This window comes from Mauremys reevesii, linkage group 8 (assembly GCF_016161935.1).
Source record: "Mauremys reevesii isolate NIE-2019 linkage group 8, ASM1616193v1, whole genome shotgun sequence".
Classification (NCBI taxonomy): Eukaryota; Metazoa; Chordata; order Testudines; family Geoemydidae; genus Mauremys; species Mauremys reevesii.
Window position 1 is genome coordinate 7,160,242 of NC_052630.1, and position 24,590 is coordinate 7,184,831.

Below are 24,590 nucleotides of genomic sequence, written 5' to 3' on the forward strand. Positions count from 1 at the left end.
CCATCCTCTCCTGGTGAAAGATGCATCTCACTGTCTCAGAGACTAACGAAATACTCATATTATATCCCCCTACAATGTATGTGCTCATGTGAATCATCCCATAAATATCAAAGTGCCCCAAAGCAGAGTGAAAACATCGTACCCATTGCTTTTTATCCTGCATTTTGGGATACCATTAAGATCCTCTCATACCAAGGAGATATTTTTATCCTTTTTTCATCATAATTGATATATTACAAAGAGAAACAATGGGACGAGAGGTTTTTTTGAAGGGCAAACACCAAGCAAGATAAATGGCCTAATAACATTGACAAGATTAATGCTCTCAGTTCCACTACATTGAAGTCAGTGGAAGACTCTGGCTTCACATTGGTATAACTGCAGTCAGAATCAGGACCAGCAGGTGATGCAATAGGAAGCGGTGAAGTTATTTTCCTCCTGGTTTTGGATGCTTTCCTCAGCCACTAGGCCCTGAGGCACCTTCCCATAGTCCAAGTGGCTTCACCTTTTTGTAGGTTGGTCACACACACTTCCGTGGAGCTGGGCCAGGCAAGGCGTGGCCTGTTCTGCCTTGCACAGTGGGATGGCCCGACAGAGGGGTGTAATTTTGACAACTTTGATTTCATAAGCTGTGCCGTGGAGGTAGAATCCAGGGGACCAGCACACTACTTGTAATGGGTTTCAGAGTGGCCAGGGTCGGTGCAACCATTTAGGCGACCTAGGCGGTCGCCTAGGACACTGGAATTTGGGGGGGCACCATTTTCTTCGGCAGCGACTGCGACGGCCGGATCTTTGTCCGCCCCGGTCGCCGCCGGCATTTAGGCGGAGGGAGCCGGGGCAGGGGAGCGCGGGGAGGGCTGCCTGCAGCAAGTAAGGGGGGGGGCAGCACGCAGGGGAACTCCCTGCCCCAGCTCACCCTTGCCCCACCTCCTCCCCCCCGAGCACGCCGTGGCTGCTTCACTTCTTCCGCCTCCCAGGTTTGCGGTGCCAATCAGCTTAGGCGCCACAAGCCTGGGAGGCGGGAGAAGTGAAGCAGCCATGGTGTGCTCAGGGTGTGCTCAGGGTGCTCGTGCTCATGCGCGGAGCAGGGGTGAACTGGGGCGGGGGCGGTGCCTCAGGCCGGAGGTTGGGGGTGGGGAGCTGCCGCAAGGGGGGCGCCTCAGGGCGGAGAGGGGAGCTGCCGTGAGGGGGGGTGCCTTGGGGGGGGGCAAGGTGGAAGTTTTGCCTAGAGCGCAAAACATCCTTGCACCGGCCCTGAGAGTAGCAGCCGTGTTAGTCTGTATCCGCAAAAAGAACAGGAGTCCTTGTAGCACCTTAGAGACTAACACATTTATTTGAGCAAACAATATATTCTGTGTGAGCTGGGCAAATATTACAAAGCTATCTAGAGAGACAAGGTGGGTGAGGCAATACCTTTTATTGGAGCTACTTCTGTTGGTGAGAGAGACAAGCTTTCGAGCTACACGGAGCTCTTCCTCTGGTCTGGGAAAGGTCCTAGGGGCGTCACAGCTAAATACAAAAGCAAACAGATAGTTTAGCGTAAGTAGTGCTAAGATCGAACGATTTGTTCAATCTTGTATTTAGCTGTGACACTCTCGGTACCTTTCCCAGACCGGAGGAAGCACTCTGTGTGGCTCGAAAGCTTCTCTCTCTCACCAACAGAAGTTGATCCAAAAGAAGATATTGCCTCACCCACCTTGTCTCTTGAATATCCTGGGATTGACACTGCTATAACACTGCATAAATCTATCTAGGACGGACTTCCAGTCATGCTTAACTTCATGCACTGGGTGGTCCTATTGGCTTCAGCAGGGTTACTCCCATGTTATGTCTACACTGCAGTCAAGAGGTGTGACTGCAGTATGTGTAGACATACCTGAGTCTATGGCTACATTTAGCGCTACACAGTGCTGCCGCGGGAGTGCTCCCGCGTCAGCGCTTTGAAGCGTGAGTGTGGTCGGAGCATCAGCGCTGGGAGAGAGCTCTCCCAGCACTGTCCGTACTCCACCTCCCTATGGGGATTAACGGACAGCGCTGGGAGCCGCGCTTCCAGCGCTGGGGCTCTGATCACACTGGCGCTTTGCAGCGCCGCAACTTGCAGCGCTGGAGGGGGTGTTTTTTCACACCCTGCTGCAGCACTGCAAATCTGCAAGTGTAGCCATGGCCTGAGCTAGCTTTGATCTAGCTTTGATACTGCGGTCACACCTCCCAGTTGCAGTGTAGAAATATCACCAGTGTATCTAGTTAAGCATGTACAAAAGTCTCTGAAGGATCAGGGCCTAGGCTACCACCATACTGCACTCAATGCCATGGCCTTGGGTTACCTCACCATTTTCTGTGCACGTATTCTTGGATAAATGAATTCACTTCAGCTAGGTTCAGATGATTTCTGTATTCACTTTCTATGAACATTTGTGCATTCAGGTGTCGCTGACAGGCAGGTTCATGTAAAGTGGATTTCAAAGTCATCCAATGGGAACTAGAAACAATACCATGTGACTTCCCTTGCCAATTCCACCTAAACATCTGAAATGTCGGTGCTCAAGACTCGAGTACTTGTGGAAGACTGTGATCATTCCATAGAACAATGTTTTGAAACCATCAGATCCATTCAAATAATAACACATTTTGTGGATATTCTGAGAGCAGACAAATAAGCACAAAGCATTGAATAAATTTCTGGTTTCAAATTATTCACGCACTGCTTATACTGTCACCTCCTCTAGAGATGCAAGCCCGTGTTGCTCGTTATAACTATGCATGGTCGTGTTTCCACTGGGATGGTTTAATTCCCACCTATATACATTTACACACCTCATGTGAACAATCCACACGACCCAACCTTCCACATTCCAGCAGGGTAGTAGTGCCCATCTGGTGTGTTGCTATTTACAAAGGTCCACACCCTTTCCCTTGCTGATGGTCAAAAGCTTGCCTCACTTCCACTGTGGCAGCTAGCAGCTGCAGGAAGGGATGGGCATCTCATCCAGCAGATGGTACAATGACAAAGAGCAACATAACCAAAATAACTGGTGGCCCAGGTCTCCAGAGACATGGACAGAAGAGAATAGGGCTTAGCAGTGTCCTGCAGAGTGAGCACTACATGAAGGAAGAAAGTCTTTATTATCTGACCAAAGCCTGAAGTCCTTCATCTTTACTCAGGCTAAAGCTTTAATGATTTCAGTGAGCGTTTTGCCTAAGTAAAGCTGGAGTACTTGCCCTTTGTTATTAGAATGATTTATTGCATAATGCATCCACAAGTGTATGGTGTCTTTCCACAAGAAGCTCATGTCCTAAGTTAGCCAGAGAGTGCAGTTCAGATACATACACCAGATGCTAGACCTCCAAACAGTGTCACTATCACGTTTTTTTTTAAAGGTGATATGTGTTTATTTCACGGGTGGATTAACACTGATAATAGTGATCTAATCAATCAATGACTTTGCTACTGGATGTCCTTCTGGAAGGCATGATGCTCTTCTCCTGTGGACCCTGCAGGGCCTATGATAGATGCATGGAGTCATACTCTGAATCAGATGGCTTGTGAGAGGCATATCAAGAGATTCATAAGTCCCCAAAGGCCCTTGAAGGTCTGTCAAGTGTTCATTGGCCTTTGAAAGTTTGTACAAGACACACAGGCTCTACATGGGTCAAATGAGGTCTGTCAAAGGCCTTCGAGCCCCCAGACAGCCTGTAGGAGGTATGTAGCTGTAGCTTGGGCACCAGGATTTGTAAAAGGTTCCCAGCATATGAAATGTACATAGATACCATATGATCACCCAATGTAGAAGGTGTGCATACTACACTTTGAAGCCCCCACAAGGGTGTGGTTCTACTGGTGTAAAAGGGATTGGAAGTCAGAACTCCTGGGTTCTGTTCCTGGCTCTGCTACTAAGTCTGTGACCTCTGTTACTTAGTCTTTCTGTGACGTCTGTAACATATTGACTTCAGGATGTATTGACCTGAAAAGTAAATATTGGTCAAAGTGAAACTTAAATTAATAGTTTTCTTGAAGGACAATAAATCTCAATATTCACCAAAACAAGAAATCAATATATGAATTGTAATTTACATTCACTGTTGTTCAAAACAGCCAGTCTGTAATTCCACGTTACTGAATAAACTGACCATCAGGATTTTTTTCCCCATTTAAAAATAAGGTTATATAGGGGAAAGAAAGTCAGATGCACAGAAAAATCTATTATTCACTTACTGGAACACAAGTTATATTCAGAAGAGTCGATCAGGGTGCATCATTTGCATTATGCATATGTGCATATGTGTAAATTGCATATGTACAAATTGCATATGTGATCTGATTGGTAAACATTCCTTCACACCTTAGTATTCATCTCTCAGGAGGTAAATAACAGAAACTTAACAATTTGTCTTGAGAAAGTTCTCAGCCAATCATGAGGCAGGAGGTTTCTCTTGTGTGCACAGTAACACCTACCTCCCAGGAGTGCTAGGAGCTGCAGCTCCATTCGTGTTTGTGAAAAGCTCCGCGATCTTTGGATGGAACGTGGTTATAGAAATGCAGTGGCATCATATTCATATAAAAGACGTATGGGAAGAAGAGGCCCTGCCTACCCACAAACTTGCCCCAGCAAAAATGGATGTGTGGATAGATGTCTGATTTAGTTGTCTGTTAAGTACCATGCACATGCATGGTGCTGTATAATTAATAAGGAACCCAGAAAGTAGACATGTAGAAGTCTCTTGTGGCCTTGGGAGTCAGTCAGAGGACTCCTGGTGTGTAGAACACACAGGAAGGACCGTGAGCATTATTCTAAACAGGCTGTAGAAGTCGATTTTTGTATCTGCTTTCGTTAGAGCCAGTTTTCTGGCAGAAGTGAAGGCTGAAGAGAATGAGCAGGGTCAGGTGGGGGGTTCAGAGCCTAAGATTTCTTTGCAAGGGTAGTTCCTTGACTGGAATTCACGTCCGGTGCTGGGGAGGGGTCATGTGACCTATTTTATTCATGGAAAATAATCAGTCCTTTACCAATTCAGAAAACGGTCTGTCATGCCAGTCCTTTGTTTACACACGTACACACACTCGCACAGCCTGAATAGGAATTCTATGACCCAGTCCTATGGACTGACATGATCCACCCCAGGATCCACTGGCCTGACAGTTTGTCATGTTGGTCCCTCCATATTCAAGCCCAAGCAAGAGCAGGTTTGAACAAAGCAGGAACAATTCCTCATGGTATCATCCAAATCTCCATAGAGGGAGAGACAACACTCTCAGCTCCATTCTCCCCCCACCCCCAATCATTTTAGAATCAGGCCCATTATGGGACTTGGCTTTCAATGGACATTGCAAAGTGATAGTGACTTGCAAATGGCTTGCTCCTGACTTTGCACTTCAATGGCACCAGGACAAGGTCTGTGCTCACAGAATTTGGCTTTTTACAATATTCACGGTCCCTCCTCACCCCCAGCTGCTTAGACAAATAAAGTATAATGCTGACTGAAGGCATTTAATCCTCAGCTCTCCGGCCTCTGTAGCAATAACAAGAGCTGGGTGGCATTTCAAAGAATTTATCAGTGGGAGAGGACTGGGAAAGGGGGAGCATCAGAAACTATTTTTTTATATGCGGGGAAAAGTACAAGCTGCCTATAGTATAGATAAGAGCCACTGGCTGGGCGGGAGCTGCTGCTTAGTGGTTATTGCTGTGAATGGAAGGCAGAAGAGCCCTCACCTCTCAGTCACCCTCACCGAAAGAAAACACTTTTTAACACAATAGTAGATAAAACCCAATAATAAACACGGCCCTGTGTGAACTCTCAAGACCTGCACAAGTGTAAAAAGATACGTCTGCAATCAGACCTACCAGATGGGAGCTGGAGCAGGCAATGTTCTTCTAGAACCAAGTCATTGAAAAGGGAGGGTTACAGTTCTTGCTTTCAACCTCTGATACCTCGTTAGTGAAATCACTCCCCTTGCCACCTCTCACCAGACCAACTTGCTTCTCCCTTCAGAGTGCAAGCCACTTCTTCACTCAGGCCAGGCCTGTGTCCCTGATGCTTACTGAGCTTTGCCATGGTATTGCAACCAAGGCTTTGCTGAGATCCCAGTGAAGGAGGTTTGCAGCATCTCCTGTTCTCAGCCACCACTCTGATACTTTGAAAAAAATATTTTTGAGGTGACTCTAGTGGAGGTGAGAGGTGATGGGCTGACAGCCCTGGGCTCAGAAATCCTCTTCTTATGCACAGACTAGGTACAGCACAGACTCCAATAGCGCAAGCCTACTCCAGCCCCAAAATGCATCTCAGCCCTGACCTGAAGGGAAGATCTCTATCATCTCCCCCAGAGAGGGTGCTTCTCTGTCCACGTGCACTCAGCCCTTGCCCCCATTGCTGAGACTGCAAGGATGCTCTTTGGGATGGTGATGAGATACAAATTAAGACAGACAAATAAAACAGAGCTCAATGGTACATTCTAATACAAGCTTATTATAAGCAATCAGAAATAACCTTTCTGTGACCCCAGACAACCCTCGCTCTGCTCTGATGGCTACCCACATCCCCCCAGACTCTGTACCCACTTCTCCCCACTACATTTAAGAATTCCTTCTGAGCTGGTTGCCTTTGTTCTGCACCCCCATCCGCATCTTTCACGCTTGCGATGCTCTGAGATGCACTCTGTGGTAAATAGATCCGGCAGGTGTGAAATTTGCCACTTGCGAAGCCCCACACAAAGGCAGCTGGACTATCTTCAAACTGACCTTCTAACGCCAAGTGGGTGGATCAGGGAATTCTGCAGGAGAGGAAGGGCTTGCAAGCATACAGAGGTGGTCAAAAGCAGGTGGAGAATTGTTTGCCCAAATCGGGTACTCTGCTGAAAAATGTAAGACATCCAGAAATTCTATTTGGATTTGGAGTTGGGGTGAAATCCTAGCCCCATTGACATCAGTGGTTTTGCCGTTAACTTCAGTGGGGCCAGGATTTCACCTTAGATTTTTTTCTCAGTTGTCAAGGCAATCTGCATCTGTTCTTAGAGGAGTAGTTTGTGATGTGGATACTTGTCCACTAGGAACTGAATTGCAACCAGACTTGTGATTTCATTGAGGCCACCGCTCAGCCATCAGATGGTAATGACTTTCCGATTAGAAACAGGGAGGTAGAGGTGTAATGAGCCAGACCCCTTTATGTCTCTTCTGAGCCAGGAGGTTCCCAAGCCTTAATCACATCTTTGCAAAAGAAATCTATTAGATTTACGGGGCATAATCTTCCCTGTGGGCATCCATGGTGCTGACTCAGCACTCCTCTGCACCGGCAGCATCCTGCATGTGCACCCACAGCAGCCTTGCTCTTAGCAAATATGTTTTATGACAATCCGCATTGGCCAGGGCTGCTAGAGCCCAGCCTCTCACCTGATACTCGGGCCTGCAGCCCACCTGCGTGCACAAGCCGGCACTGGATAGCCCTGCAGACGATCCTCCCACCTGCCCGAGCCTGCTGTGGCTCTTGATGAGCAGGCACGAGGCTGGTGGTTCCTCTGCCTTTTCTCTTGCTGCTCCCCTGACCAGGGCCGATGGGGGGAATGGGGTGGGCAGGGAGAAAGCACTGCCAGTGCCCCCCACTGGGACTTCCCAGCCAGCCCCGCCCCTGTGCCTCCACTCACTGCCCCCAGTACTCCTCACCACCACCCCAATCCTCCCCACTCCTGCCCCCAGTGCCCCCCATTCTCCCATCCACTGCCCCAACACCCCCCTAACTGCCCCAGACACCCCCTCACCCACCTGCTTCGCAGGTACCGATCCACTGCCCTAGCACCCAGCCAGCTGCACCCACCCACCACCCTAGCCTCCCCTCCAGCTGTACTAACACCCAGCCAGTGGCTCCAGACACCCACTCACCCACTGCCACGGCAGCTATCCCGGCCCCCCTCTACCAACCCACTGCCCCAGTCTCTCCATTCATCCCCCTCATTGCCCCAGACCTATCCAGCATCTCCAGACACCCCTCCACCCACTCATCTATCTGCCCCAGCACTCACCCCAGGTACCCATCCACCCCCTCACCCAGCTGCCTCAGGCACCCACCTTGCTGCCCTTAGCACCCACCCCAGGAACCTCTCTACCTACTCACCCAGCAATTCTAGACACCTCTCTACTCAACCCCTGCCTCAGACACCCCACTTCCCAGTGCCGTCCTCCCACCCAGCTGCCCCGGCACCATTTTATCCATCTGGCTGTCCTAGCGCCAACCCCAGGCACCCTGCCAACCACCCTCTACTTGGAGATCGGGGTCCCAGTTGTGCGTATGGGGGGCTGTTCCCAGTATTCGGGGGGGATTTGTGCCTTCGCCGCTCAGGGAAGGAAAGGGGAAATCAGTGAAACGTCACATATGGAGGGGCACAAAGCTTGGCAGCTCCGATTGGCTGTGTTAGACGTTTGATGATTCAGGGAAGTTTAACAGCCTTTCTGAGAAATCGTTTTGAGCAGGCAGCGTGCGCAGCTGAATGCTTGTGTCTATTTATTGTTTTGTCTTCAAAGACTGCGACCAGGATAAACCGAGCTTTGTCATAGCCCCGTGTATTTTTGCCTACACGGTTATGCTGCAATTATCCAAGGTGACATAGGTAAGCAGCTTGTGGTTTCCAAAGCATCTGAGCATGCTGTTTCTGTAGGCGATCTCTCAGCTATTAATTATGCTCCTTAAATGGAAGTTATTAGCACATGTAAACACTTCCTTTCTGTTGTTTGGTTGTGTGCTCCCTGGATCGAATTTCTTTGTAAAGGAACTAACCTTAAATATGAAAACAGCAATCAGCCGGTGTGAATAAATAAAGTAATTTGGATATTTACAACATTCTGCAAACCTTTTGTAAGCAAGTTAAAAACCATGTTTTCAGCTTGTTTGTCTTCAAATAGATCCTCAGTATGATAATGCAGTTCACGCTCGATGCTTGAGCGTAGGAATCCTGCTGTGATAGCCACATCTTTTCTTTTGAAAGGAATTAAAGGAGTTTAATATCTGCATGGAATTTAGTGTTTGGATGTCAACAGAGATACCCATACAGCTGTTAAACAGTATCCTCATCCTTACCTATAGCGATGCTACTGCCACACTATCATTCAATCTATCGCTCTCAGAGCTGATGATAATATAATGGCTTAATAAAATCATGCCTGGCTGACTGTCACAGCTGTATACCAAGAGGAAAAGAAATAGTGTGTGTGATTCTGCAACTTTCATTATTCTCCCTGAAGTCAAGGGGTCTACTCGCAGGAGTAAATTAAAAGCTGCCAGTTTGGTCCCAAATATGGCTAATGGTTCTTACAACAGCATCTGTGTACTAAAGGTTCTTACTAATAGGGAATAGAAAAGATTATTTACCTCATTACAAGTAAACCAGGGCTTTTTTCCATACCGTATGTGGGAAGAGTTCCCTGCCATTTACTCGTTCAAAACTTGTTCCTCTGTGAGATCCAGAAGGGGCAATAGTCAGTTAGATCTGCATTAGCACATTAGACCAGTGGTCTAGATTTGGTCAATGCTGGATGCTTTGGAAGATGGCAAGAAGCCAACTGTGCAATGTTTTCCATGGGGGTTGGAATTCCTTTTTGATTCCTATAGTGCTGCATATCAGATTAGATAAATCCTTGGAGGATAGGTCCATCTCTGGCTCCCAGATGCTGGGACTGGGCGACAGGAGATGGATCACTCGATAATTGCCCTGTTTTGTTCATTTCCCCTGAACTATCTGGAATTGGCCACCGTTGGAAGACAGGATACTGGACTAGATGGACCATTGGTCTGACCCAGTGTGGCCGTTCTTATGTTCATACTCCCGGGATCTATCACTTGGCCCTGCTAATAGTACTTCTAATTCAAACTCAGGAGTCTCCATACCTCAAATGAGTGATTAGAGGCATTCCTGCTGCCACTTTCATTTGTACATGGACCCGAGCCTCTTGTACCCGAGGTTTTCATCCACCTGATGCCGCTCACAGTATTTATTGCTTTTTGCAGATTACCCTTGTGGGACTAATATTCCTGGCTCTGCTCACTCCCCACCCACATTTGAGTGGACAGAACAAGTCGTGCAGGGGTGTGTGTGTGTAAATCAGCACCTTGCCTAAGAATGTCTGATCTGACATGCATCTGCACACAATCCCCTGTAGTTTTATTTACATAGATTAGACCTCGTGTTTTGAAAAACCTGCCCTTGAGATCCAAGTAGGTTAAAGGCTCCTATTGCTGTCAGCTTGTTCTTTGGAAAACCCTCCTTGCTTCTTGGCATCATCACCACCTCCCCTAGCTCCTTCACATCAGGTGGTCTCTGTAACAAACCCCTTTACTCTGCCCTTTCTTACCTTTCCTTGTGAGCTGCAAGGATTCTTCCTTCCTCGTTTGATTTTTTCTCCCCCTCCAGGGTCTCCTCTCTCATCTGCTTTCAAACTGTCCTCTTCATAAAAAGTTCTCCCATTCTATCTAATCTACTTATATGACCACCATTGCTAACCTATCTGAGCATCTCACAATCTTTTATTCTCCCACACCCCTGTGAAGTAGGACATTGCTGTTATCCCTATTGGGCACACTGAGGCCTGACTTGTCCAGGGTTACCCAGACACAGCAGGGAATTGAACCAAGGTTTTCCAAGTCCAAGGCTATCACCCTAATCGCTGGTCCATCCTTCCCTCCGTTATCCCAGTCTTTCTGATCCCTTCTAAACACATTCGCACCCTTCCCAGATACCCACCCACTTCTTTACCACTGCTGTTGCTGCGTATCCTTGGCTGCATTCACCCCGGTGAAGTCACTGAGAGTCGTATCTCTGTAGCTAAGGGCAGAATGTGGCCCAGCCTGACCTCCTCAGTTCTGAAATACCCTATTCCTACCACGCTGGATCACGTCTGGTTTTCTCTTTAAATAGAATGCTAGTGAAAGGCACGGGTCTGTCCAGTCTTCTGTTTAGTCACAGAGTAGAGTCCCCATGGGCGAGGGCCATGCAGGCTTCCCCCAAGCCAGCCCACCAGCCTTCCCCCAGCTCGCAGAACCATTTGCCTTCAACCTTGACTGGAGGGATCCCCACTACAACTAGAGCAGAGTTCAGCCTTCCTGGCCCATTCAAATCTTGGTCTCTGCTGAGGAAGCCATGTAGTTCCAATTGTGATGGTGTCTTTTGGTGACACAGACACTTGTCTGCTAGGAGCTGGATTTAGCTGACTGATGAGCTGTGTGAATTAGTTACTGGTCTATCTGATCTATTGGTCATGCCCAATATAGGCTGGATCACTATGGCTAACGAGCTGCAAGCAAAATGTGCTATTTTCCATTGCCAATCCACTGAGCCGTCTGGGCCCCATGCTTTTTATAATTAATCAGAACTTACTGCCGTGTAAAAAGGTATCATTGCCAGGCTGTGAGAGAGAAATGACAAGGGACAGGGAGGAAAACTGATGGGCCCTAAGATGCGGATGGGTAATTTTTAGTTGATTTGCAAGGGTCTAACTATGCGACCATGGGGAGAAAACCTCTGCTCCATGCTACTAAGAAGTCCTTGAGCCCGTCTCTGATTTTGATGGCTACAGCACAGCTCTGGAAGTCACTGCAGACACCTTGAAGCCTGTCAGATTTTGAAGAGCTCCTTTCTCGCCCTTTAAAAATGAAACTGGTGATCAAAGCAGGTCCAACTTGACTCGTGTCTGAAGGTGCTTGTTCTTCCCCCACTTCCTCCCTCGTCTCCCCGGCGGAGTCCCACTGAAAGCCCGAGCTTTGCTCAGGCTGAGGAAGCAGTCCTGGGCATTTTAGTTTCTATGAGGAAATAAAACACACAGATGGTTGGAGCATCCTCTATCTCAAAGACAGGAAAAAGATTCGCCGGCTAGGAGTGGGAAGCCAACAATCCCGAAGCAATTCAGAGAATCAGGGACCAAACAAAGAGGCGTCTGGCCATCCCCTTGCCAACAAGAGAAGGGTGGGCCAGCAGCTATTGGCTGGCTGGCCTGAAGGGAAACGCGCGCTCTCAGATGTGCAGAGAGCATCCCTCCCTGACCAAGAGCGGCAAACATCCAGCTCCCCTGGGGGCCGGAGAGGCTGCTGACAGCACAGATCTGAGAGGAGGTCTGCAGGGTGGCCTCGGCTGACCCACTGCGCTAGGCCGGACATGTGGCTACCTGACAGAGACTAACTTTGGCTCAGGACATCTCCTCTCTGGGAGGATGGAACAGAGAGCGAGTGGGGAGAGGGAGGGGGGGTTGAGGGAGGGGAGAGGAAAGGCTGGGGGAGACAGAAATGCAAACATGGCCTGACAGCCATAGCCTGGGGGTGGGGGAGGAAAAAGCAGGGTAAACCTGGCAGGAGAGTGCAGGAAATCAGGCTGGAGCAAGCCAGGGGGATGGTGAGATAGAGCTTCCTGCCGAGAGAGCGGGAGAGAGACAGACAGATAAACACTCAGACAGTCGGTGAGCAGAGGAACTGATGCTGTTCCCTGAGCAAAGTAAGGATGCTGCAAGTCCTGGAGTTGACTGAACTTTGGCAGCTTACCATATAGGGCTCCCCTCCCTGCGCCTCGTCTCCTCTCTCCCGGAAACAAATCCAGGGCACCAGGGCCCTGCAGACATGGCAAGGCAAGTCCAAACTCGAAAATACCTGGCAGCCTGCCAAGGGCACTGCGTGATCAAGGGCAAGGTCCTGTAGGCCCTAATGCCTGGTGGTTCCCTGACACACACGTGCCCCCAGATAGACAGGAATCTTTAACAGGGCTGGTGCTAATAATGCAGTGTTAGCCCCTAGCAGATTCCTTCTGGGGACCCAGAAGCACCTACCCCTCCCCTCTCTGTGAGATAGGTAAATACCATTCCCGTTTTCGCGTGAGGCACAGAGAGGCCTACGGTCTCAGAGCAAGTCCAGGCTTCAGCATAGGTCTTGCTGCATCCCTTCCTCCAAATAGCTGAGTCGCAACGTAGAACAGGGGTCGGCAGCCTTTCAGCAGTGCTGTGCCCAGTCTTCATTTAGTCACTCTGATTTAGGGTTCCGCGTGCCAGTCATACATTTTAATGTTTTTAGAAAGTCTCTTTCTATAAGTCTATAATATAGAACTAAACTATTGTTGTATGTAAAGTAAATAAGGTTTTTAAAATGTTTAAGAAGCTTCATTTAAAATTAAATTAAATGCAGAGCCCCCCCGGACCGGTGACCAGGACCCTGGCAGCGTGAGTGCCACTGAAAATCAGCTCGCGTGCCGCCTTCGGCACCCATGCCATAGGCTGCCTACCCCTGACGTAGTGTTATAGCTGGTCAGAAAAACAGATCCATTTACATTCCTTCTCAAAAGCCCCAAAGAGCAGCCAAGAGCAACCTTGCCCCTCAAGACAGCCCAGCTCACATACTCAGGATGCCCCTTCCGCTCTCTCTTGCATTTTGTGCCTTCCTGAGGAGTTCTGAACATCCCCAACCAACCTACTGGGAGCCTCTTTGGTTGGGTTCAGTTGCTGGCTCTGCCACAGCCCGATGTCCTATGCAAGCCAGGACAATTCTCTAAGGGCCACATTTCAAAAGGCGCCATTCTCTCGAGTGCCTCTGGTTTTGAAGTCTTAAGATGGGCAGCCAAAAGTGGAGGCACCCAAATTAGTGGAAAATTGTATGACTCTCTCTGTGTGTCATTTCACAACCTGGATTGCCTGCTCCTCCCCTATAGGCCCATACGTGGCCCCTCAGCGCTATACCTCCCCCTGCATGGTTCCGGTTGCAGCACTAGTACCAGATATTTAAAGGTATTCAGGCACCTAACTACCATTGAAAGCAATGGGATTATGCACTTAAATACTTTGTAAAATCCGAGCCTAGGAGTTTAGAAGACCAGGTTCTTTTAGGCCACTCTCCTCCTCCAGCTGGGTTGGGATTATTTCCTGTCTCTTATTTCAAAGGACAAGCTCCAATTTTAACAGGAGCTTTTTGCAAGGTTAAAATGGCCCCAAAAGATCTTCTGGGCAGAGGGCTGCTCCTGCCTCCATGATTCCATATGGCCTGGTCTTGCTGGTCCTTTCCTTTTGCTCCCACTGGCCTACACTCAGGCAGATGCTCTGCTGCTGTATGCTTGCAGTCCCATCAAGATTCCCTCCAGGCTCCTGTGTCTTCTCGGGGTCGTCTTCCTGCATCAGTCAGCTTCCCCGTTGGCACCGCTGCCTTAATAACAATGCCCAGCTCTTACATTGCACTTTTCATCAGCAGATCTCAAAGCACTTTGCAAAGAAGGTCAGTATCGTTATCCCCATTTCACAGATGGGGAAACTGAGGCACAGAGCGGTGACATGACCTGCCTATAGTCACCTCACATGCAAGTGGCAATGCTGCCAATAGTGTCTTGGCCTCCTGAGTCCTAGTTGAGTACTGTATCCATTAGACCACACATCTTTCTCCACAACCTCTGACAGCCATTATCGGGGAAGGTCCCTCCCTGAAGGCACATGCTACGTGATGAATTTCTAGGATAGACCCTCAGAGACATCAAGAATTATCCCTCCATCTCTTCAGTCCCCACGTTGGTACAGAGATGACTTATGGCCTCTCTGCCATAATTTCCTAGTCAGTAGAGCTAACACCTACTTCTCACAGACATTCTGCAGATTAATTAATTCACCAATGTGTATATATGCAGTATTTTGAGATTGCTGGATGAAAGGCGTGATAAAGCATCATTTATTATAAGCAAGCCCAGAGGGCGAGGATAGGAGGATGCTGACCTATGAGCTGAATGAACTCTGGGTAGGACAGGGCATGTCACCCTGTAATTAATGCCATGTGTAGCGTGACAGGGAGAGGACATTAAGTAACTCCTAATTTATTTAGGAATGGGATAATGATTAATTCTCTAACGGGGATAACGGTGTGTGGGACAAAGACACTGGCCCCTTATAATGAAGACATTGGTGGTCATGGACAAGACACCTACGGCTGTGATTGGCCCTGCATCTGGTAGCGAGAAAGCACTCGCTGAGCCCCTGTAGTTAACTCTTGGTGGGACAGGAACAAGATGCTGAGTGAAGAGCTACAATTAATGTCCTATGGAGCAAAGACAGGACGCTGACTGGCTCACTGCAGTGACTATAGAAAACCTCAGAGTTACGGACCCCTCGAATGGAGATTGTCCTTAACTCTGAAATGTTCGTAACTCTGAACAAAGCACAATTCAGGCTCCAGATCCACCAGCTGTCAATCCAGGATGGGTTTCAACAGCAACTGAGCCTACTCAGGCAACCTACTCAGCCCCTGCATGAGTTTGCAGGCAGTGGGCATGGTGGGGGGGGGGAGTGGGGAGCGAACAGGCAGCCCAGATGTGTCTTTAAGAAGCAATACAAGCACAACACAGTATTTGCTGCTTTTTCGTTTGTTTTGTTTTGTTTTTTGTTCTGTCTCTGCTGCTGCCTGATGGGTTACTCCCGGTTTCACATGGTGTCTGGTTGACCAGTCAGTCTGTAACTCTGGTGTTCGGAACTTTGAGGTTCTACTGTAACTTCTTGTGAAACAGGGGAGAGCACGTTGGAATCAGCTCTAATTAGCCTTAAGAGAAGCACAAGAAAGGGATCCACTTCCTTGTCCCTTGTGTGAACACGCTGCTTTTGGGCATTTCCTGCTTTTTTCTTCTTTATTATTTGTAAGGTGGCAGTGTCCTAGCCCCTCTCCTGCCTGCAAGGACCCTTTAAAAAGAAAGCAGATCAGAGCTATTCAAAGCCAGCATTGAGCCGTGACTCACCTTATCACTGCTCTTGTGCCTAACCTGGCACAGGCTGGTGGTAAGAGACTGTTCCATTCTCCCAGAGTGAATTCCACCCAGCCGTTGGGATTGGTCATCCCAGCTGACAGGCTGGAGAGAAATCACCTGGGGCCTCTTTGTGGTGGTTTTATCCCAGCTGTGGCTAGAGCTGTGAGAGCAGATTTATTGATTTTTCAGCCTTCTGTGATATCTCACTCCTCCGCAAACGAGCCTTCCTCATTCCTTCCTCATCCTGTCTCCTGACGTGAGTGACCATGAGGAGGAGGAGGAGGTGACAGCTGTGCACTCAAATTCCCCTTGTAGACCTGCCAGCTCCCAGGTTCATTATGTGACAACCACACTTTGTTTTTCACGTGTGACTCTATGAAGTTATCCTGGAGAAGAGAGGAAGAGTCACTCTTTTCTGGGAACTCCAGTCCCAGTAGGTGGGAAATGGGGCCAGTTTTGCCTGTGTCACATGCACTTCCTATGCTTATGCAAGGTGGATAAAGACACCGGGGCCAGATTCCCTGTTGTCCTTGCGCAATTGTTGATACCAGTGCAAAGTGGGTCTAAAATGCTACACGTTCGGAATGATAATGATTTGCACCTGCTTTTCACTGGTGTAAATTACTGCACAAGGTGCAGGGCAATGGGGAATCAGGTTCCAGAAATATAGAGTTAAGTGGATTTAATGCTGGGGAAAGGTGCTAGTTCTGACACACCCTGTCTCCACACCCTGTCCAGTCCTTGACCTTTCTGCTGATTACACCACGGAGGGTGTCAGTTGTTTTCATTGATAGTGACTCTTGTGCCCTGTCTCCTAGGAACTAGTCTAACAGAACTTGACCACCAACCCATTTCATCTGAGCCACCAAATAACCATCAAACAATACATACGGTTTCCTCCCCTCTGGACTAAATAAGCTTTCAAGATCCCAGCCATCCTGTCTCTGCTACATATGTCTCATGTGGTTTGGATAGGTAGCAAGTGCCCCTCACCTGCTTCTCCCTGCCGTGAAAAACAAAGCTGAGAAACAGAGAAGGGTCCTTCCTAGTATTTTCTTGGGACAGAGCTCCTTTTACATCTGGGGTCCTTGCTGTCTGGAGAGTCAGTTTCGCTTTTCAAGGTGTCAGGAGTAGTTCGGAACAAGATGATAAATTTCTAAGGTGCAAACACACAAAAGGCAGTTCTGTCATTTTTCCCAACTCCAGGGAACCCAGGAAGGGATGGAGTGAAGGATATTTCTCCTGGGGCTTGCAAACCGATTAAAAAACTAAAGTATCTCACAGCTGCAGATATTATTCTTATCAGGGGCGGCTCTAGCTTTTTTGCCACCCCAAGCATGGCAGGCAGGCTGCCTTCGGCAGCTTGCCTGCAGGAGGTTCCCGGTCCCGCAGCTTCAGCGTACCCGCCGCCAAATTGCTGCCGAATCCGCAGGACTGGAGGACCTCCCGCAGGTGTGCCGCCAAAGGCTGCCTGACTGCCATCCTCGAAGGGACCGGCAGGGCGCCCCCTGCAGCTTGCACCCCAAGCACACGCTTGGAGCGCTGGTGCCTGGAGCCACCACTGATTCTTATAAAAATGTTGGGGGGAAGGAGCAGGAATTACCACTCCCCAACAAGTGGCCTGGGAGCCTGCTAGGGCTCAATAGACTCTGCTCATGAACACGAAGGGAGATCGATAAGGGAGTAGTCTGGAGAAGTTCAGGGATCTTAGACTGCCTCTGAAATGCAACAGCTCCCACCAGCCAGGAGTTCAGGCTCACAAATTCATGACACAAAAGCCAAAGGAAACTGAAGACACTTTAAAGGAGACGCCATGTCGTGCTGTCCTGGTGGCTCTGTGGTACCACTGAAGAGAGACGATCTGGATTCCCAGCTCCAGTCTCTGATTGCAGGAGGCTAGGTTCATCGTAGATGTCATATGTTCATCCCCTCAGATCAGCTTTGGAATGGTCTTGGTGGATTCCGAAGAGTATGTCACCCGGTCCAATCCTCCTTGGCTTCAGAAGGCTCTCCAGGATGTAATACTAAGGCCACCCAGGTACACCAACATCTACAGTCAAGTTTCTCCCAATTTACACTCTGTAACTGAGAGTGAGTTAACCCTTAGAGTGCTTGAAATCTTCAAAGCTCTTTACAGACATTGAGTAGTGATTCCTCTCAGCACCCACAAGGCAGGTCCGTGTTGGCATTTGCAGACAGGGAAGCCAAGGTGCTGAGGAGTTGAGTGACACGCACGTGACGACTCCGGGTCAGAGCTAGGCTTAGAACCCAAGGGATCCTCCTGACACATGGTGCCCTGCTCAGCCCACTAAACTGTGCCATCTTGTATGAGACCCCATGGGAGAGGACTGAAAACTGGGGCAGGAGCCCTGCACCATGATGTGGGAACTGGTTGCCAGATGTTTGCCTGGTGGAGATGCCCTTCATAAACAGAGTGGTCCAAAGTCTGAGGCCTTTCCTTGGTTGTTACGAACTCCCACTGATGGGCAGTTTTGCCTGAATAAGATGAGTGTGTCAGGATGTGTGCCTTTGCTGGGTGGGGGAGAAGGAGGCACGAATGTTTCTTTTTAGCTTTGTCTGTGTAACAGTTAAGTGTGCGCCAGGCCCGCGGCAGGGCTGGTGGTGAGCCTCAGGTTCAGAGCTGGATCAGGGAAGTGAAGGACCATATTATCCAATATGCCCCCAGCCATGGGGCAGGTGGGGGGAAGGGGAAGGGAAGTGGAAATCTATGGCCTTGTCCTGACATTTCTGGTGCTGACATCCCCCATCAGCAGTAACCTCTGCTGTTGTTGACACAAGGAACTCACCCAAAAGGCCGTCTAGACATTCATTTGGCTGCCAGCTTCTTGGCTAATATCTGGAATTGCTCAGAGCTCAACTTGAAGGCAAACGAGGCAGAGAGGGGGGATTGAGGAGGGAAATGTCAATTCCCTTGTTAGAACAAATTAGATTGATTTCATTCCTCTTGCTCAACCTGGTTCCCTGCTCCTCTCCCCAGCGAGGAGCCGCTCAGATTTGAAACACACTCTCTCTTGCATAGGGTGACCAGACAGCAAGTGTGAAAAATCAGGACAGAGAGTGGGGGGTAATAGGAGTCTATATAAGAAAAAGACCCAAAAATCGGACGGTGCCTATAAAATCGGGACATGTGGTCACCCTACTCTTGCAGCGTTTGCTGGTTGCCTTTACCAGTGCTGCCCTGCATCATCCCCTCCGAGGTCAGGCGGCCCCGTCAGCAGGGGGACAAGAAGGGCCAGTTAGCCCCAGTGTAGACTAGCTGCAGCCCCAGTGACGAGCCAAGTGAGTTTCCAGTCCAGGGGTGGTTTAGAACATGGGCGGTGTGGAGGCGAGCCATGAAACAGGAAGATGGTCAAGGACGGGAGAGAGGATGTGGCCGACAAGAGCGGGAAGAGGAGCTGAGAGGAAGACTATATGGGGGCTCAGAGGGAGAGGGGGAGGGCCGGGAAGAGGAGATGAGGGGAGAGGAGAAGTGGAGAGAGTCTGTGGCATAGGATGGGGGTGGGAATAGAGAGCAATGGGCCTAGGGTTAATGACCCCTTTGCTAAATGCTTGCGGCTCCAACTCTGGAAATACTTACTGGGGCCACTGGCGATAAAACAAGCAGCCCTTTAAAAGTCCATTTATTAAGCCGCTTTGCGGAGCGAGGGGATATCTCAGTCCTGGGGCCCGGCTGGGGCTGCACGATACTTAGGGGTGACTGCAGCCGGCGTGTTTCAGTCCGGCATTGGACAGGAAAGGAAGTCAGCAAGAGGGACAGAGTGTGAACGAAATCCCTCTCCAGAGAGGAGCTGTGTTAATCAACAGGTCGGACTCCTCCGAGAGGGAGGGAAAGGGAAACGGAGAAGTGCTGAAGTGGCTTGAGAGGGCTCAGAGAGGACCCCAACAGGGCTTTCTGCTGGCCTGAGCAGGATGGGAGCTCACAGGTCTGAATGGCACTGACCGCAGCACACTCACATCGGCACCGCGAACGGCCCAGGCAAAGGCTCTTACTCTGTGTCAGGCCGTGGCTGCAGAGCTCCCTCCACAGCACTTCAGGCCAGCCCCCAGGTCCTAGCTGATGGTCCAGCGGCAATAGGAAAGGGCAGAGAATGAATTCACACACGCTGGGCCTAGCTGTCCTTTCTCAGACGCTGGTGTAAATCAGGAGTAACTCCACTGAAGTCAGCCTGGTTGGTGTAAAACCATTTAAGGGAGAAGGGGATCAGGCTCCCTGGCTGTACCGTTTCAATGTGCTTCCAGCACCAGCCTCGTCTATGCTTTAACCTAATGCCATGGAATTATTACCTGGTCGGACAAAAGACTGAACGCTGGAGAAGTGCAGCAAGAGTTGGTTGGAGGCTCTAGCGTACACCATTGGTTGGCGACTGTTTTAGGGAGATTAGCCTTCCTTCCCTAGCAGTCCAACAGTCAGACAAACTCGAAAGCTCCTCTCTCTCACCAATAGAAGATACCACCTCACCCACCTTGTGAGTCCAACAGTGGGACAGAAGGGGCGGGTGGCAGAGAGGGCGGGTGGCAGGGAGGGCCAGCCATTCCATGTCAGAGACTAGCCCTTATTCCGAGAGAGCACCACATTGGGCTAGTGATTTCAGAGAGCAGCAGAGGGGGGTTTCAAGGAGATGAAGGGATCACAGACAATAAATCCAGTAAGGATAAGGTCATTGGGCTGCAGCCTGCCCCTTTAAGAGCCGTGTGCTGAAAGATCAAGGATAGGAAAACCGATGGGAAACGCACTTTTCCCGAAATAGACAAGGTGTGAGTGGCTGTGGAATCCTGCTTCCTCTCTCTATGTCCCATCAATCCAGCACTGTTTATTTTAATGTCCTGCTGCCAACTCACTTGGAAACCATCTTGAAAAAACAAAGATGGCTGGGGCTGCCGCATGCCTTTTTAATTACATTAATTCCTTCTCCACCGAAGTGTGTGTGTGATTTTAGATATCGCCCCCTTTCACTGCACGCAGACGTGCACAAAAATTGCACGTCATGGTACATGTAAGAGTTGGGTTCCCTGGGGCTCCCCCCGTGAGATGAAGTGGCTGAGTGATAATGTGTAGACTCTCCTGGGGGATGAGGGAGCATTGTATTCGCATGAGACATCTCCCTCACACTCTGGGATTTGCAAGGGACATGAACCATCTGTATGTCAGTCAGCTGAGGTTTAATAGCAAAACCCAGTGCCAAGATCAACTGTCAAGAGATTCAGGGTGTGTTGTGCGAGCACTGGGGAGAATTCCAGCACAGGGTGCATTACCTCGGGAAACTCCGCCACATCAGTGCAGGCAAGGGATCCATGCAGAATGGGTCGGGGGGGGTTGGTGAAGGAGCAGGATGGGGCCGGGGGATGGTGTGGGGAGGAGTTCTGATTCAAACTGTAGCGTGTCAGATGCCTTGGAGGTCAGTACCCCCTCAGAGACCACCGGTGACATGTATCCTCCTGCCCGTGAATCCGCCTAGTTACCCAAGCGACTTATTTAACTCCAGCCCCCATGATTCCCAGTCGCTGAATCACAGTTTGGGGCCTAATGGTCACAGGTGCTTTTCTAGTTCAACACAAGAAGCTGTATCTAGAGGGATCGGGGAGCCTGGGAAACTCCCACTTGCTGTTACGAAAGGTTGGGAGCTATGGGGAAGATGAAGGGGGCTGAGTGAGGTGGGATGGATTGATGGGAGGGCCGGCTCCATGCTGGCTGATCAGTCACACTGCGGTCCCCTGCTCAGTGCGATGAGCTCAGGCCATGGCGCATTCTGATGGAGCATTTGTTCCTTTTCCTGTTGTACTTGTGGACAGCCATGGACAGGATGCATCTGCAGGAATCCCAGAGCCCAAACCTGCACAGCTTGTACTTTTTCTTTCTTCCCCAGCCTTCCCTCCGCCCCCCGGTGCTGTTTTCTAACAGGTCATAAAGTTGCACATAAAGGGAGCGAGGGTTTTGTTTTTGTGGCTGTGGGTGCTCCATTGGGGCTTCACCTGGGTCTCCGTTGGAGGAGGTGCTCTGCCTTGAGCTCCTGCAGGTACCCAGGCTGACTGCACCTCCGCCCTAGGGAAACAACCCAGAGCACCAATCTCGATCAGCTGCTGCTAACATGCCTCACTTTTCCTAGGGAGGCAGCATGGGCGTGGGACCTGGAGGAGTCAGGAGCCCTTGGTTCTATTCCTGGCTCTGCCACTCACCTGCTGTGCATCCTTGGGCAAATCACTTCACCTCTGTGCCTCTGATGTTCCCTCCCACCCTTTGTCTGTCTTGTCCATTTAGTTTGTGAGCAATTTGGGGCAGGGGCTTTCTCTCACAACGTTTATGTACAGCACCTACTGTGACGGTGCCCCTATCGCAGCTTGAGCCTCTGGGCACTACCGAAATATACATCATAACAACACACAGGGGTGGAGAGGGGTGAAAATCGTAGCAAGTCACAGCTGATTGTTGATGGCAGTGAGCCCCACAGCTCCCCCTGACTCCTGCTGGGGCTTCGGTGCTCAGTGCCTCTGAAAACCAGGCCCTTGCAGAGACAGAATTATATTGCAGTTGAAGCCTTCCTCAGCATTTCCCCAGTAAAAGCAGGGAGCTGGGACCTGCAAATCAGTTTCTGAATCTTTCCTAGCTAATTAATTATTAGAATTATTTAATTTCCTGTCAGTTAAACTCACCAGATCAGGGAACTGATTTATTTTCAGGCCACTGCTGGCATCTCACTTCTTCAGATGCATGGAGTGAAAATTACAGATGTGTCATTATATAATGCCTGCATCTGTAATTTTCACTCCATGCATCTGAAGAAATGAGGTTTTTTACCCATGAAAGCTTATGCCCAAATAAATCTGTTAGTCTTTAAGGTGCCACCGGACTCCTTGTTGTTTTTGTGGCGACAGACTAACACGGCTACCTCCTGATGCTGACATCTGGAGCTTCCAGCTGGTCAAGTGGATAAATGCACTCACCTTTCTGCTCTGAAGAACTGGGTTGATAATTTGCCCCGGCCACAAACAAACTGGGTGGAACCAGTCAAAAAATGCCTTTTATATTTTGCAGGGAATTTTTTTAAAAAATAATTTTTTTCAAACTTGTTTGTTTTATTCTGTTTTGTGTTTTCAATGAAAAACTGTAACCAAAGCCCAAAGCATTTTTAGTTTTTGAAAACCATTTTCGGTAACAATTTTCAGTTTTGAAAACGTACAATTGAATATTATTTTAGCAAAGCTCTGACCATTTCGGTTGCCGGTGTCTGGTTTTTCATCTAAAAAACTGGAAAAAAAAATGTCCCAAATGAAAGATTTCTATGAACATTTCTGTTGACACAAAAACTCCAGCCAGATGTAGAAATGAGTTTGGTGATCTCAGCCTAGATGTTAGTGGAGCTCTGCCTGGACCAGCAAGGAGTCCATGCAGGACCCGGGAGCATTGCGTAGCTGCATGGGCACCCAGAACTGGACTAACAACAGGATTGTAAGTCTGGATTGATCTGGATTCTCGGAGCAGTGCTAGGACCAAAGGGAGGAGTATCAGAAGGGGTAAAGGTCTGGGCTTGGTAGAGCTGGGGAGGGATGTTCAGGCAGTGCTGCGGGTCGAGCCCGAGGTACATTGATGGAGGTGCATAGGAGAAGCTTAGGCTCTGACCATGCAGATACTTACCCATGTGCTTATTTTCGAGCGTGCGAGTTGTCCCATCAGGCAGGCATACACTGCATCTGGGAGCAACCCTCCCAGCCTGGGAGCGGGGCCAACAGACCTGTCCCAGCGGGGCTCATGCTAGCGCTCTGAAAATAGCGGTGCAGACACTGCTGCTCAGGCTGGAGCTTGGCCTGGGGGGTGGGCTGGGTCAAAGTCATATCTACACAGCTATTTGTAAAGCTAGTGCGAGCCCCGCTGACGCTGCTCGCTCCCAGATGCCCATTGACTCCACTGGGACGCCTCCTGGGAGCTCATTGTAGGGTGAGATCCTCGCACCCGCGCCATACCTGGCGTACTGCAGAGCTGCTAGCCCACTGCATTCACTCTGAGAGGATGGGAAAATGCTGCAAACAGACAAACAGGAGAAGCTTCTTGGAGGGTAGATAATAGCATCCCGTGTCTAATTGGTGCTGCTAGGGCTCCTGTGTTTATTTCATGGGTGGGCCACAATGTAATGGCACCTGCAGAGCTTGGTTTGTTTTCTCCATTCGTGTGCTAGGATCCATTCACTGGGCAGGTGCTGCAGGGCAGTGAGGAGTCTGTGCCAGACAGACCGGGTGCTCCCTGGCCATGTGGAGAGCAGTGTCTGCACAGCGATAGACATGGCCAGCGTAATAGGAAAGACAGATTTGCATTCAGACCAGGCTTGTAGCAGAGGAGCTGGATTTTTTTTAATAAGTGTTGTTATATTTTTCGGGGATTTTATCACAAATGCTTTCATTTATTTTCACAACCATGGGGCACATTTTTTTGTATGTTGTCCAGAGTCTCTTTCTATCATTCTCTCTCTCTCTCTCTCTCTCTCTTTTTTTTTTTAAACAAACAGTTGTTTAAGTGATGGCCTCGGGTGGAAGAGACACTTAACCCCTTCTGTCTATGCCTCCCTCTCCTTGTCTTCCACACTCACTCACTCTTTCCCTTTCTCAGTCTCCCCCTCACTCCCACACTGCCATCTTCTTTCACCCACACATGGCCTTATCCTCTTTCACTCACTCGCACCCTGTGCCAGAGTGTCAGACTGCATAGGCAAGGCCCCCGCGTTGGCACGCTGCAGTCGGGTTGCCTGGGCAAGGTCAGAGACCTGTTTGAAAAGATGCTCACCCTGTCTGTCCCGCTTGTGCCACAGTTCTCTTGGGGCCTTTTTCTCATCATGTCTATCTCTGGCAGGTCCTCCACCCC

The 24,590-nt window shown here is 49.4% G+C and overlaps 1 protein-coding gene across 4 annotated transcripts in view; it reads left to right on the forward strand.

Annotated features, from left to right (window-relative positions):
• The window catches only part of FLT4 (fms related receptor tyrosine kinase 4), a 109,014-nt gene that overhangs the window by 16,709 nt on the left and 67,715 nt on the right, over positions 1 to 24,590 (forward strand). The window lies entirely within an intron of this gene.